The sequence below is a fragment of the Macadamia integrifolia genome, unplaced genomic scaffold, assembly GCF_013358625.1.
Source record: "Macadamia integrifolia cultivar HAES 741 unplaced genomic scaffold, SCU_Mint_v3 scaffold188, whole genome shotgun sequence".
Lineage (NCBI taxonomy): Eukaryota > Viridiplantae > Streptophyta > Magnoliopsida > Proteales > Proteaceae > Macadamia > Macadamia integrifolia.
The window spans coordinates 147072-162485 of NW_024868400.1; the positions used below are offsets into that span (position 1 = coordinate 147072).

A 15414-nucleotide genomic window follows, 5' to 3' on the forward strand; every position below is an offset into this window, starting at 1 on the left:
GTGCCAAACCTGAGTTTGGTCTTGGTAGTGCTGAGCTGGGTCTCGATCTTAAGAGGTGCCGAGCTAGAGCTCTGTCTTAAGAGGTGCCGAGCTAGAGCTCGGTCTTAATGCCTTAGATGTTAAGGTCTTGAGGTGCCAAACCTAGGTTTGGTCTTGGTAATACCGAGCTGGGGCTCGGTCTTAAAAGGTGCCAAGCTAGAGCTCAGTCTTAAGATGTGCCGAGCTGGAGCTCGGTCTTGATGCCTTAGATGTTAAGGTTTTGAGATGCCAAACCTGAGTTTGGTCTTGGTAGTACCGAGCTGGGGCTCGGTCTTAATAGGTGCCGAGCTAGAGCTCGGTCTTAATGCCCTAGATGTTAAGGTCTTGAGGTGCTAAACCTGAGTTTAGTCTTGGTAGTGCCGAGCTGGGGGCTCGGATTTAAGAGGTGCTGAGCTAGAGCTCGGTCTTAATGGGTGCCAAGCTGGAGCTCAGTCTTTAGAGGTGCCGAGCTAGAGCTCGATCTTAATGCCTTAAATGTTAAGGTCTTGAGGTGCCAAACCTGAGTTTGGTCTCAGTAGTGCTGAGGTGGGGCTCGATCTTAAGAGGTGTCAAGCTAGAGCTCGGTCTTAATGCCTTGACATTAAGGTCTTGAGGTGCCAAACCTGAGTTTGGTCTTGGTAGTGCTGAGCTGGGGCTCGGTCTTAGATGTTTCCAAGCTGGAGCCCCGGTCTTAAGAGGTTCGGTCTTAATAAGCTGAATATTTAAGAGAAGATTCTTCATTTATTGATATGTGGCATGTATTTGTATACATTGCTTCAAAATAGAGTCCAATCCGCTTCATGAATGAAATTGAATAATTGAAATATGAAAACTGTGTTGAGAATATAAAATCTATAAGACTAACGCCCGGTGGTACGGGACTTCAATGTGATCTACTGGTAAATTTTTTTAAGATTTTCGACATTCCATGCTCTTGGTATAGCTGTACCCCCTGAGTTTGCAAGTGGTAAGTACCGGGGTAAACCACTGTGGAGACTATGTAAGGGCCTTCCCAGTTCGCACTTAACTTGCCTTCACTTCTTGGGTCTGCTGCAACTACGTTTCTAAGGACCATGTCGCCTACTATAAATCCTCGTTACCGAACCTTTCGGTTGTGATACTGCCGCACTTTTTACTTGTAGGTTTCATTTCGCACTAGAGCTTCTTCTCGAACTTCGTCTATGAAGTCGATGTTTGCTTTGAGCCCTGCCTCATTCTCTGATGCATCAAGAGCACTGTTGATAGAAACGAAGCTTGGGTCACCTCCACAGAGGTTAAGGCTTTAGTCTCGTATGCCAATCGGAATGGTGTTCCCTTTATAGGGATCTGTGCTGAGGTATGATATGCCCAAAGTACACTGAGTAGCTAGTTGGCCCAGTTCTACTTCTCCCGGTCTAGCCTCTTCTTAATTCCATCCAAAAGTATGTGGTTGGCCTTTTCTGCTTGGCCATTTGATTGTGGATTTTGGAAATCAATGTTAAAGTTGCTGCAGAAGAGCCTAAATTTCTGATTGTCGAATTGTCACCTATTGTCCTTCATCAGTACTTTTGAGACACCGTAGCTCTATATGACGTCATCTCTTACTAACTTTTCTACTTCCTGCTCAGTGTTTTTTGCGAAGGGATGCACTTCCACCCCCTTAGTGAAGTAGTCAATAGCAACAATCAAGAACTGGACACCGCCCTTACCTTTCTTGAACTGTCTTAGGATATCCATTTCCCACATTACGAATGGGACCGAGCAGATTATGGAGATAAGTTCTGTAGCTAGGATGTATAGTATTGGGGCATATACTTGACATTTAAAGCATCACCGATCGTACTTCATTGCATTTTGCTGTATCTTTGGCCAGTAGAATCCTTTGTGCAAAACATTATAGGCCAGTGCCCTTCCTCCTATGTGGCCTCTGTAAATTCCTTTATGAACCTCCCGAAGCGTCTCTTCAGCTCGGTTTGGTGGTAGGCGCTTCAGTAGAGGCCAAGATATTGCCCTTTTGTACAGCACTCCTTGGAGGGTGTAGTTAGCTGCTCTCCTCTTAACTACTATTGCCTCTGTCTGATCTCCTGGGAGATGTTCGTCTCGTAAATAGTCTGTAATAAGGTCCATCTAGCTCGGCTCGGCTGGCAGCATATTGCTACACATCACTCCTTGCTTTTAGGTAGGTTTTTCTTATACTTCAAAGTATACCGAGCTTACACAGTCATTGAGTTCCGTTGTAGCCAGTTTGAGAGGGCATCTGCCATTGTATTTTCTTCTTGCGGAACTCATACCATTACGAACGTGTTGAAGCTGGTAATTAGATGACAAGCTTCTTTCATATATTTGACCCTTCTTTCTTCTTTGGCCTCATATTGCCCATTGACCTAGTTCACAATCAGCTGTGAGTCATTATGGGTGACCAGGTCATCTGCTATTATTGCTTTTGCTTCATTGTTTTTAAGGGGAACACAAATCTAAGGGCATACTGTGTCGTGAATTCCTCTGGACTTTGTAGCATAAGTCCTGTGTCGCTCCCTATTGAGGTGCTGGAACCATCGATAAAGAGCTTCCACTTTCTACTCGGTTCGACCTCTGCCCCTGATTCCTCTGTCTGTGTGCATTCTACCAAGAAATCTGCCAGTGCTTGGCCCTCGATTGCACTCCTTAGTTGGAACTCAATATTATGCTCACTTAGCTCGACAGCCCAGCTCACCATCCGTCCTGCTATGCTAAGACTGTGAAGTGACCTCCTCAGTGGCTGATCTGTCAATACAGCTATGGTATGTGCTTGGAAGTAAGGCCTCAGCTTTCTGGCTGCCATGACCAATGCTAATACAAACTTTTCAATTCCCGGGTACCGTGTTTCTGCGTCGAGGAGCACATCTGGGTCTTTCCCTCTTCTTTTATGAGAGCGCTAACAGCTACCGTGAATGTAGCAAGATAAAGTTGTAGTACCTTTCCTGGCTTTGGTTGGCTTAGCAGAGGAGGCCTGGTCAGGTAGGCTTTGACTTCTTCAAAAGCCGCTTCGTATTCATCCGTTCAGAAAAATTATTGGTGTCCTTTTCCTCCTTTCAATAGCTTGAAGAAGGGAAGACATTTGTCTCCGGCTTGGGATAGAAATCTGTTCAGTGCGGCCAGACACCCTGTTAGCTTCTGAACTTCGCGGATGTTTCTTGGTGGGTGTATTTCTTGAATGGCCTCAATTTTTGAGGGGTTTGCTTCTATTCCCCTTTGCGATACAAGGAAGCCCAAGAACATCCCAGAGGTCACCCCAAATGCACACTTGGTAGGATTCAGCCTCATCTAGTTTTGCCGTAGGACATCAAAGGCTTTCTTCAAATCTAACACATAATTAGTGCCTTTTGCACTCTTGACTAGCATGTCATTGACGTAGACGTCCATGTTTCTTCCGATCTGGCTTTCGAACATTGTATTCACCATCCTTTGCTACGTGGCTTCTGCATTCTTAAGGCCAAAGGCATTGCAATATAGTAGTAGTTGCCCTGAGTGGTGAGGAACGTGGTTTTCTCCTCATCTTTTCCACCTTCATCTTTATCTAGTGGCTTCTGCATTCTTAAGGCCAAAGGCATTGCAATATAGTAGTAGTTGCCCTGAGTGGTGAGGAACGTGGTTTTCTCCTCATCTTTTCCACCTTCATCTTTATCTAGTTATAACCGGAGTATGCATCCATGAAGGTTAGCATCTCGTGGCCTGCAGTTGAGTCTATAAGGGAGTCGATCTTAGGCAAGGGATAGCAGTCCTTGGGATCGGCTTTGTTCAGGTCACCGTAGTCTATGCAAATCCTCCACCTCCCATTAGACTTCGGGACTATGACTACATTGGCTAGCCAAGTTGGGTATTTTACTTCCCTCACAAATCCTGCAGCTAGGAGTTTGTCAACCTCCTCATTAATGATGGTGTTCCGCTCAATCGTAAAGTTCCTGTGCCTCTACTGTACAGGCTTGAATCTAGACTGTGCTCGGCTACGACCCTTGAGATGCCTGCCATATCAGAAGTCTTCCACGTAAAAATATCAGAGTTTTCATCGAGGAAGTTCAGAATTTCATCGTGACGTTGGGAGCTTTACAATGCTCCGAGCTGAACAATCTTTGACGGCTCAACCTCAGTAATTGGGACAGTAAGCAGTTGCTCCTTGGTGTGATGCTCCTTCCCATAGTAATCACACTTCACTGGAGTCTTGATAGAGGAGCCACCAGACTGTGGGGCTGCACTAAGGGACTGAGTGCCAGAGACAAGTGCAGATCTCTCAGTAAGAGTGGTGGCTTACTGTGGAAGCATAGTGGTACGTCGATTGTCCTCAAGTTGGATCACAGTATATGCTTTATCTAAGGTAGGAAAGGGGGTACGACTCAAAACCTAGGACCGCAACTGATCAAACTCCATATTCAGACCTGTCAGAAAGTTATATAAACCCTGATTTTGTCCTCTGGCTCTTCAGGGGTGGAAGAGTATACTCCTCATAGAAATCCAACTTAGTCCATGGTGTCCACAACTTATAGTAGTACTGTGATAGAGTGAGCCCTCTCTGCCTCAGATCACGAACCTTTTGGCGAAGCTCTAAGATCTGAGCATCATTCCTTGCCTAGGAATAGATATCCTGGACAGACTTCCAGATCTTCACAGTGGAGTCAAGGAGAAGATAGCCACACGAAGGCTGTGGCAACATGGAGTTGACAAGGAAGGCCATAACCATAGAGTTGGCACACTCCCACTTGTCAATCTCAAGACCGGTGGTCGGACACTTCGTGGTTTCAGTGAGGTACCTGTAATAGCCACGGGACTTGATGGAGATGCAAACTGAGCGTGACCACATAAGGTAGTTTATGCCATTGAGCTTTGATAGCATAAGAAGGAAAGGTAAGAAGAGTCATGGTGTCTCCGTCAGTAGAAGTAGATGAGCTGGTAGACATGTTTGCTATTCAAGGGTGCTGTGCGAATAGAAGCGACACTAGCCGGAGATAGAGAAAGCACCAAAATGACCAGTAAAAGCTAGAAAACCCAAAAAATTGATAAAGGGTAAAACCATAAGAAAATGATTTTAGGGACAGCTCTAGAACAGAGACCTTAAACAAAAAAGTGGTCTGTACATACCACTACAAGGATAAGGGGCACCAATCGCAATAAACATCAAGACGATTGGAGCATCGAGCGGGGAAAAAGTATCCTGGCAATGAAAAAATGATTTCAGGGAGAAAACCCTAAAAAAGTGATAAAAAAAGGTTATGGGGTCTCTCAGATCATTGTAGAAGAGAGTTGAGAGCCCAGGAGAAGGATGGATGGAGGCTAAAAACCCTCTTGGTGGTTTAAGAAGCTCCCATCACGAGAGAGAAACAGATAAAGATAGATGGAGGGAGGCACAGTTGAAGAAGGCACTGGGAGAGAGAGAAAGAAATAAGAAAGAGGCAAAGAGATGGAGAAAAGGGAGAGCCCTTAGGGTTTCGGATCCTATGGCTCTGACACTATGTTGGATGGGGTAATGACTTGTGTCTAATATGACACTAGCCCTCTTTATTTATAACAATGGAGAGAAGGTTCTAGAGAATTACAAAGACCATTAGACCGCTTAGGGTTCGTTTGGTATTTGACATTTTCCTTAAAACCCATAAAACTTATTATTATAACAACAACCTTTTGTTTTGGTGTCCATAAAATTATTTTCATTCAGGCGATTTTAACAACAGTCACGCACTTAAAATAAGTTTAACTGGAACATTAATTTTTCATAATAAGTTTGACTGGAACGTCAATTTGTCATTACAAATCAGATTTAAATAATCTAAGATATATTGGAAAGTTAGTTTTGTGTTATGCCTAATACAAAAAGTTCATGTAAAAATAAAATCATTTGACCAGTCAAACTTATCATAGAATAAGAGCATTTCTCTAAATGTTGTGTTTTTATAACTTAATGTTGATTTTTTTTTTTTTTGGGATGAATAAATAAATTCATTACCAAGCAGGGAAGAATATACAAGGGTGGAGAAAAGGTGGGCGAGGCCTAGGCATGGCAAGCCAAACAAAACGAAAAAACAAATCAGAACCAAGAGAGAACCATCATAAGCTCAAAATTAAGAGAACTACAGCCTGAAAGCCAGCCAACTAGATCAAGCCCAAGAAAAAGAAAAACCATGATCAAGGGGGCGGGGGGCAGCAAGCAGGGGAGGCTGGGTCAAGATGGGGGTATAGTGTCAATGTGGAGATTCCAGGAGGCTATAATATGTCTATTCCTATTGGACCTAGGGACGGGTCTGTAGTGGAGGGAGTGGATTTTGGAGGTAACATCAAAGTAGATGGCTTTCCAAATCTTTCCCAAAGAGCGAGAGTTAGAAGTCCATCTACGGATGTTACGCTCCATCCAGATATGATTTATGGTAGCAGAGAACACAAGCTTTCCAGTGGTATCGCAAATATAGGATCCCGAAAAGGTTATGTCAATCCATATCCATTCTCTGTCAAAGGGGAGGATAGGTCTAGCAGAGGGTCAACATTTAGAGAGAACCAATTTCTATACCGAGGAGAAGGGGTAGGAGAAGAAGAGATGAGAGATGTTCTCCGAATTATGGAGGCAGAGACAACAGAATGGGGGAATAGGGATATGGCGGTGGATGAGGAAGGCTTGGGTAAGGAGATAGTTGGAAAGGCATATCTAGAAAGTGAAGTTGTGATGGGGGATGTGGCCCTTGAACCATACAACGTTATGCTAAGGAACCACAGGACCCGAGGACCTGACAAAGGACCAAGCAGAGGCAGAAGAGAAAATCTCATTAGATGAGGGTTGCCAGATACATTTGTCATCTCTACCCCTATAGCCAAGAGGAAGAGGAGGGAGGGAGGACTAGAGATCAAGGAGGGGGGAGGGGACGGGGAAGGGGACTAACCAAGATGGGACAGGATATAGGAAACGGGAGTAGACTTGGGGATGCCAGAGGAGTAGATGATTCTAGGAGACACCAAGTAGGAGAGGATACTAGCCGGTTGCTAGGGGTTCATCTAAAGGGAAGTGACCTGACCATTACCAATGGAGAAGGAAATGACCTTGAGGGCCAAGGGCCTAAGAGAGAATATTCCTCCATATCCAGGAACTATCAGGAGGGATTGGGATAGTCCAAAAGGAGTGGTGCTTGAGCAGATAGGAGTGAATCCAGTCTACCCAGATGCCTTTCTGTTTGGACGCAATTCTTCAAATGAGTTTAAGAAGACCCACATAATTGATATCCTTGATTCTTCTAATGTTAAGGCCACCTTCGGCTTTGGGAAGACAGACTTTGTCCCAACTGAGAGGGTGGAGAAATCTAGAGGAATCAGATCCTTTCCAGAGGAAGGAGCAGAAGATCTCTTCAATGGTCTTAGTGGTGAAAGCACGGAGAGAAAACACCAGACCAATAAAGATACATAGAATGGAGCACCGAACGGATGAGGGTTAGACGTTTAGCATAGAAGAGTAGCTTTCCTTTTCAGAGCTAAAGCTTCTTTCTCAGGAGGTCTAGAATGGGGGAGTAATGATGGGAGGAGAGCCTGGTGAGAGATGAGAGGGAGACCAAGATATTTAATATGTAAAGAACCCAATGAGAATTCTGTAATGTCAAGAAGATGGGCCTGAGTTTGAGGGGGAACCCCAGAAAGAAAGAGTTTGATTTGAGCATATTTATATGGAGGCTAGAGAGATTCTCAAATAAACGGAGAGCCTCTATAATGGTGGAAATGGAGAGGGGGTCAACTTTGGAGAAGATCATGATATCATCAGCAAATGCGAGATAGGTGAGAAGATGGGATTTATATTTGGGGATAGGAGAGATGAGATGAAGGTCCATAGTGGATTGGATGGATCTGGACAGAACTTCAAGGGAAAGGGAGAGAGAGGGAAACCCTGCCTGATTCCTCTCCTAGAGGGAAAATAGCCAGCAGGGCTACCATTGACAAGAACAGAGAACTTAGGAGAGGAAATACAGGAGTGGATCCAGTGGACAAAGGAGGGGGGAAGGGACATGGTGAGAAGGACTTTGGAGATGAATTCCTAGCTCAGGGTGTCAAACGCCTTGTGGATGTCAATTTTGAGAAGAGCAGTTAAAGAATGAGATTTGCAATTGAAACCCCGGACAATCTTATGACAGAGCATGATGTTGTCACCAATGCTGTTACCAGCAATAAAGGTAGATTAGTTAGGGCTGACCAGGCTATCAATGACTTTTTGAATTCGATTGGATAGAATTTTGGGCATAAATTTATAGAGGGGGTTACAGAGAGAGATAGGCCTGAAGTCATTCATAGAAATCACACCCTCTTTTTTGGAGATGAGGCAGAAGAAGGTATGATTGACTCCACTAATCTGGTTGGGGTTGAGGAAGAAGCTCTGGATAGCAAGGATAAAGTCCTGTCGGACAATATTCCAGCAGGAGGAGAAGAAGCCCATACTGAAACCATCCCGGCCAGGAGCTTTATTAGCTTTGTGAGAAGGGATGGCCGACAGGATTTCCTCATCAGAAGGAATAAACTAAAGGCAAGGGAGAAAATCATTCGGGTTAAATTTGTTGAGAAGAAGGTGAGGGATGGGGGGAGGGGAACAAAAGAGGGGAGAAGGAAGATGCCCTGGAAGTGAGAAACAACTTCAGCTTTGATGGCATCGGGTTAAGAATCTCAATGCCAGAGGAAGAGATAAGCCTAGGGATGGAGTTCGCATTGTTTCGAGCCTTTAAGGATCTATGAAAGAAAGCAGTGTTCGAGTCACCCAGGTCCAACCACTTAATGCGAGCTTTCTGGCAGAGAAAGCTTTCCTCTTGAGCAAGGAGAATGGAGAGCTCCGAAGCAATAGATTTCTCATCAGAAGCAAGGTTGGGATTGAGGAGATCAGTCTGGATTCTGGCTTGGATGGAGAGAAGCTTGTCACGGCAGGAGGAGACCCGAGAGGAGATATTACCAAAGGTAGAAGAATTCCAAAACTTAAGAGAGGCTTTGACATTCTTGAGCTTCTTGGCCAACATAAGGAGGGGGGAAAGGGAAGGGTTGATTGGGATGTTCCAAGCATCTCTCACTAAAGAATAAAAATCAAGGTGGGAGACCCATATATCAAAGAATTTGAAGGGCTTAGGACCGAAGAAACTGAAGGGGAGGACATGGATGGAGATCGGGCTATGATAAGAGATTCCAGGGAGCTCAAAGCAGGTATGAGAGGATGGAAAGGAATCAAGCCAAGATTTTGACGAGGGCTCTATCTAATTTACAGGCCACACGAATTACCAAATCTTCTATATTGCCAGGAGAACTTTACTCCAGACCATCTGAGATCACTAAGGCTAAGGTCATCGATGCAATCATTAAAGGGATCGACTGCATGATGGTCAATAGGGTTCCCCCATGTTTCTCATGACTGAACCGGATAACATTGAAGTCTCTAATAATGTCCCAAGGGCTGGAACCCGTGAAGTGGCTAAAGGAACGGAGCTCTGCCCAAAGGGGAAGCCGACGAGTGGCAAGGTTATGGGTATAGATGATGGAGAGAAAGCAAATGTGGGTTCCAGAGGGATGGGAAATGGAAAGGTGAATGGATTGGGCAGTGATGAGGAGAGAGCTGGGGTCCCAAAGGACCCAGATTCTGCCATTTAGACTATAAAGATAATTAGAGATGTGGGACCAGGACGGGGCTATAGAGGAAATGATACGCTGGGCATAAGGCTCAAGAACTCTAGTTTCAAGGAGACAACAGAGATTAGAGAGGAATGAATACGGGAACGAAAGTCGGCTTGTTTGGACAAGGAATTGAGGCCTCGAACATTCCAAACGGTCTAGGGGATCATTATAATTGGGAAGGGTAGGGCAACAAGTGCTCCGAAGAGCAGGATGGGGCTCTGGTGGAAGAGGAAAGCCTTTTTGGTGTGGATCGACGGGTGTACCCAATGACAAGAGAGGTGGTGGATTAAGGATTAGCTTTAGACCTAGAGGAGGTGGAGGCTTTTTCCTTCTTTTTGGAGGGGTTCACCAGGGGAGGGGATAAGGAAGGGGAGGCATGTCGTTCAGGTAGAGGGATGGTGTTAACAAGGTTAAGGGAAGTATTGGGGTCAATGCAATCGGCAGTAGCAATTCTAGAAGTATCTTGTCGCAATTCCAACTCAATGGGGTCTTCCATAGAGACAGTAGTCACTTCAGAAATGTCAGCCAAAGGGGCTGAATTAGCTAATAGTGACAGCACATCTGTGGAATCGGCTAGCTCAAGAGCAGTTATTGATGGCAATTGGTAGGCTGAAGAAGGACCAAGCGGTCCGACAAAGGAGCAGCGGTGGCGGCGGGGCCTTCTAAGGCCAAAGCTACGAGAGGGGTAGAGTGATCCAACAAACCTTGGCCACCGGGAGGGCCGACAGTGATAATCGACAGGGGCAATGAAGCATTCAAGGAAGGGGGCAGCTGGCAAAGATGCCAGGAGAGCCAACGACTTGTAGCAGGGTGTCGGGCGAGGAAGGTGGAGCTATCGGGTTAGGAAGCATATCGATAGGAGGGTCGGTTTAAGGTGGAAGTGTTAAATAAATTTACCCAAAAACAGAGGATGGTCTGAGGGGAACTTAGAGAATTTGTTCAGCAATTGAACTGGTAAGAATTGGTCCAAAGGAAAGAAGAGGGAACCCGGTTCAGGATGGTTTGAGGATGGATTAGAAATATCAGAAGAGGAAAAAACAGAGAGAGGTGCGTTGGAGGAAGCAGAGGGATTAGCAAGGGAGAGGAAAGTATTGGGGATAGGAAGGAGGGGTGGCAGAGAAGACAACAGGGGTTACAAGAAAGTTGAGCAAAACAGAAGAGGTTTCGTGTCCAGCCTGGACAGCTAGAGATCCGAGAAGTGAGTTTTACTAGCGGTCACAAGAGGCATCGAAGGTCCATCGGTCCGAGCATTGAGGTTCTCGGAAGAGCGAGTAGCAGCCAGCTCCGGTGAGGGCTGACTGAGATCTTGGGAATTCATATTCAAGCCATTTTTGCTATTATTTCTTTTTTCTGTTTCTTTGGACGGTGAAATCTTCTACAGTCGAGGCTTGAGGCAGTGTGTGCATCCCAGTCGAGGCATGCAGGCGATCAGGCAGTTGATTTTTGGAGCAGTGAGCCATGGAGTGCCCAAAGCTCTTACAAAGAGTGCAAACAGGGGGGAGCCAGTCGCGTATTTCACCTCTTGTGTGAAGGAATGGCCTTTACCATCAATGATAGTCACCGAGGAGGGCAAAATCTGGTCCGCTTGAACCTCAATGCAAATTCTTGCAAAGGACAGACGATCCATTAACTTAGTTCGCTTGTCCGAGTAGAGGGGTTTGCCGATGATGGATCCAATCAAGCTCAGACCTTTGGGGCACCAAAAGTGAAGGGGAAGATGACCCACAGTGGAATAGAGGAAAACTCCGATCTATTGAAGGAAGTGAACTCATCCCACTGGACCAGGAATATCGGTTTCTTCCCAACAAACCAAGGACCACCGTCCAAGGCAGCAGATTTATCTAGGGTAAAAACGAAAATAAAGGTGCCATTTCCAGCATAAAGGTAGAAAGGGTTCCAGCAGGTTTCCATTGATTGAGGAGGGAATTCTTGACAATAGAGAAAGGGGGTCAGCTGCCAAGAAAGAAGCCAACAACACAGTTGCTCCACTTGAGGATTTCAGTCTAGAAGTCCAAGCAGACAGAGCCCAACAGGTATGGAATTGAGAGAAGAAGGTGGATGGGAGAATAAGGAGTGGCCGGTGGAGGGAGGGAGGGGGAGGCAGAGGGTGAGGAGATGTCAGTGTTCCAAGGACGGACAATTGGGGGGGGGGGGGGGAGGAGGAGGAGGAGGCGGTGGGGGCAGGTTCAGGGTTACAGCTGATAGGATTGGAGAGGAGGCCGGAGGGGGAGGGGTCATGGTTCAGTTCAGTTCATGGTTCCAGAGGGCGATAATGTTGATTTTTTTATGATTTGATGTCACTTAATATTGATTTTGGATTACCTGATGTGGCTTAATGTTTATTTTTTTATGGTATAAGGTATACACTTAGGCACCTTGTCACCTAAGCGCTTAGGCAGCCCTTGGTTCTCCCTGGCGCCTTGACAAATATGGATGGGAGAGCAAGGCCCGTGTCATCACTGTGGGATTGATTACCAGTACGTTTCATCTGTGCTGAATTACTTATCTCTGTTTTTCTTCTGTTCTGAGTTACTTCTCTGTTTATTAAATTTTGTTCTTCCTTATCCATATTGGCCAAAAAAAAAAGAATTGTCTGTCAGGGACAGAACCCAAGGAGGATCATTATCGTCGTCATCTTCACCCAGAAATTCTAAGAACCAGGCCCTAACAGAAGTACCATTAGTCCATGCGACAGCAGCATTAGTAAAACTGCGTCAAGGGAGCATCTACCAACCATTTTTAAGGGAGAGAATAGTTTCCCTGGGGTCCTCAAAAGCTGGTTACGTGGTAGCTTGACAGCATGAAAAAAATTGGAGAAAAATTACTTATTGATTGGCGGAAATGATGCTGTGCTTCTTTTTCTTTCCCGTTTTTTTTGGGGATAAGAATCAATGATATGATTCTATTCATGAGAAGTCTGTACATGATCATTGGATGATTTAGTGGTTCTTCCCATAAAGTTTGTTTGTCAAGTCCAAAGACAAGTCATTATAGTATAATCCAGTTAACTATAGTGAATTGTTGGACTTCATTACAGAATGTCTGAATCAAGATACACATGTATGCTTCCGAAGTGAGTAGTTGAAGAACAAATCCAGTGTAAGTTCCCCTCCTTAAAATCATTGATTTTCCTTCTTTCTTGCTACAATCATGATCTTGTATGATAGCAGCTAGAATAATGAGAATAGGAGTAAAGAGGTATCTTCAGTGGGATTCGAATGAACCACTCGAATTCATTTCTCAGTGGGAGGGCGACTCCATATGTTAATGAATCTGTTAGTGTTAACGTCAACCCCTTCAACAGAGATCTGCCTCCTAAATTTATCACGTGGTTGGCAGCAAGGAACCTTTCAAGTAATGATGGTATAATACGTGCCAAAGAAGGGTGAGAACTCAAGCATTCTAAATTGAAATTTGTTATGTACTTTCAGGTTTGGTTCTTGGTTTACATACAAAAATTTGGAAGAATGTCACCCCCCCCCCCTAATTTGAACAATAGTTGAAGCTCGCGTTAGACATCCACCTTTACATATGACTTTTTTCCCATTATGATCATTGATATAAGCTTCTTTGGCCTGAAAGGCTCTTCTCTTATCCTTCTCGACACATAGGAGAAACAACAAGGTAGCATTAGCTTACTCAGTTCATCTGCTGAAAATTACCTACAGGTTACCCAGCCTCTTTAGAGTCCATTCAGGATCACTGATCACTAAGAGATCGTGAGCTTCATTTCGACACAACCTCGAAACACAAGATTCGGCGCACAGATCAAAACCCTTCTTCCCTACTGCTGCTCTGCTGTCCTCTGACTTGGCTATGTTATAGGGAATAATACCGCTAAAAAAGACCACTTACTAGCTCACAGAGTTGCTTTAAACTGAATCTCTAAGATGCATTCTTGGGCGTGCTAAAGCACATTCTTTTTACTTTCTTGGGTCTTGATAGGTACATCAAGGAAGGAAAGAGTGTCGGTGCAATGGGTGTCATTCAGAGGTATGATAATGTGCTCGTGATTGTTCCTTCTTTTGAACCTTTTCTACAGGATACCACTGGAAATAATTGTATCATTCCAGGACATCTTGAGGGTACTGCCCAGAGATGCGGAGTTACATAAAAAATTGATGTCACTCCAGTAAAGTTTCTAGGGAGGGGGCTGGATGCAAATTTTTAAAAATATATAGTTGGTGCTGGTGTTGATGTCTCCAGGAAGATTGTTTAATTGATTTTGAGGTTTACTTCACTCCTACATTTTGTTTGTGTGGTTAAAGCTGTGCAGCTGCATAAAGCATTGGTTAAAGAGCTTTTAGCAAACACTAATACTTATTCAAGTTTTCTGTAAAGTGCATAGAACTTGGAATGTTGCTAAGTTCATTATTGAAATGGTATGAAACAATTTTTCTTCAGATTTTATTACTTAACAATTTTTCCAATGCTAAAGAAGGGGCGATTTTTAGGAAGCTTTAAACTTGTGGGACTTGATGCTGAATAAGGAGTTGAAGCTGGAAACATCAGAATATAATTTTGGATATATGATGGTTGTGTTAAGGCAGAATTAACTAGAGCTTTTGAATTATGTGAAGACATGTTTGAGAATGGGTTTAAAACCAAATGAGGCAACATACAATCCTCTCTTCCGTGCAACCTACCTGATGGGTTTTGTCTCATCCACTATGAATTAGTGATATTAAGCAAGTAAGAAGTACCATTTCCATTTACCCAAAAAAAAAAAGGTACCATTTCCATTTCATATCAAGAACTGAAAATGGAAGGGGTCTTTTCCGAACTTAAAGTTGCTGAAGAGGTACCGATCGAGAAGATAAAAAAAAAAACCTTTGTTGCTGAAGATTTAATGATGGGTGAAATGCCACTTGAACCCAAAGCTACCTGGTTCTCCTCAAAATGCATTGAGGTGTTGCAGTGGACAGAACATCCAAGGGTAAGGCACAGTTTCAGCAGGTAAGCAGTGATTGCGAACTCGACCCACCACCACCTTGTTCGTACATTCAGTTACTTCAGGATCAGGTCGAAGTGTGTAACCATTTTAATGCTTTTTGAGGAGCCAAATCAGTCATTCCCTGTAGAACGTTTAGAGCAAGTGAGAAGTGGGAAATCAACCTATATGGTTAACATAGAGATGATAGAGGACTAATTATTGTTTTAGTGCTCGACATAAAGGGGGCTCCCAACCAGGCTGTATAACGTCTCTCTCTCTCTCTCTCTAAGTTTTTTTTATACCACACATGTATCTTGTACATATGTGTATATAATTTGGTAATAAGAGAGGATATATAAGGAGAGGATTAAAATGTTTGTAATCCAATGCAAGTCCTGTTTTCATAGGTCCCAAGGGTAGCTTCCAGTCGGAATCAGCAAATAACCAATTGAGATAACCAGCCAAACTTGACATGTCCCTCGAGAATCCAGATGATTCACCATCCACTCAAGGGTCAGAATGAGAGTATTGTCAATCCACAAGGCTGAAATGGGTGACGAGGCTTCTGACAAACTCTCGGATCTGAAATCCCAGTAATTGTGTCCCAAAACCACAGATTTTGATTCAAATTAAGATCAATCGCAGCTGATTCCAATTCAAATCAGTTGATTCAACCAATCTGATGACGTTTTCTAAAAGTGGTTGAAGTTATGTTTCATACTTAATATGTTTTTTGAGAGAGTTTTTTTCCATCTTAGCGTTTGTTCCCAAAAATACCCTCCTGATATCCCCTGCGCATCTGAACACACCACGGTGAATGGATTCCCATTCACTATGGA

General features: G+C 44.1%; 1 protein-coding gene across 12 annotated transcripts in view; it reads left to right on the top strand.

Annotated features, from left to right (window-relative positions):
• The window catches only part of LOC122065103 (cell division cycle 20.1, cofactor of APC complex-like), a 29409-nt gene extending 15364 nt beyond the window's left edge, over nucleotides 1-14045 (top strand). Inside the window, exons 7-10 of one of the 12 annotated variants that reach the window (XR_006135910.1) lie at nucleotides 12002-12119; nucleotides 12230-12741; nucleotides 12887-13027; nucleotides 13588-14045. The gene's annotated coding sequence lies outside the window, so the exon portion shown is untranslated. Of the gene's footprint in view, nucleotides 1-12001; nucleotides 12120-12229; nucleotides 12791-12886; nucleotides 13028-13587 lie in introns of those variants that run through there. The other 11 variants (XR_006135912.1, XR_006135913.1, XR_006135916.1 and 8 more) reach the window with 11 other exon arrangements.
• Nucleotides 14046-15414: the final 1369 nt, after the last annotated feature.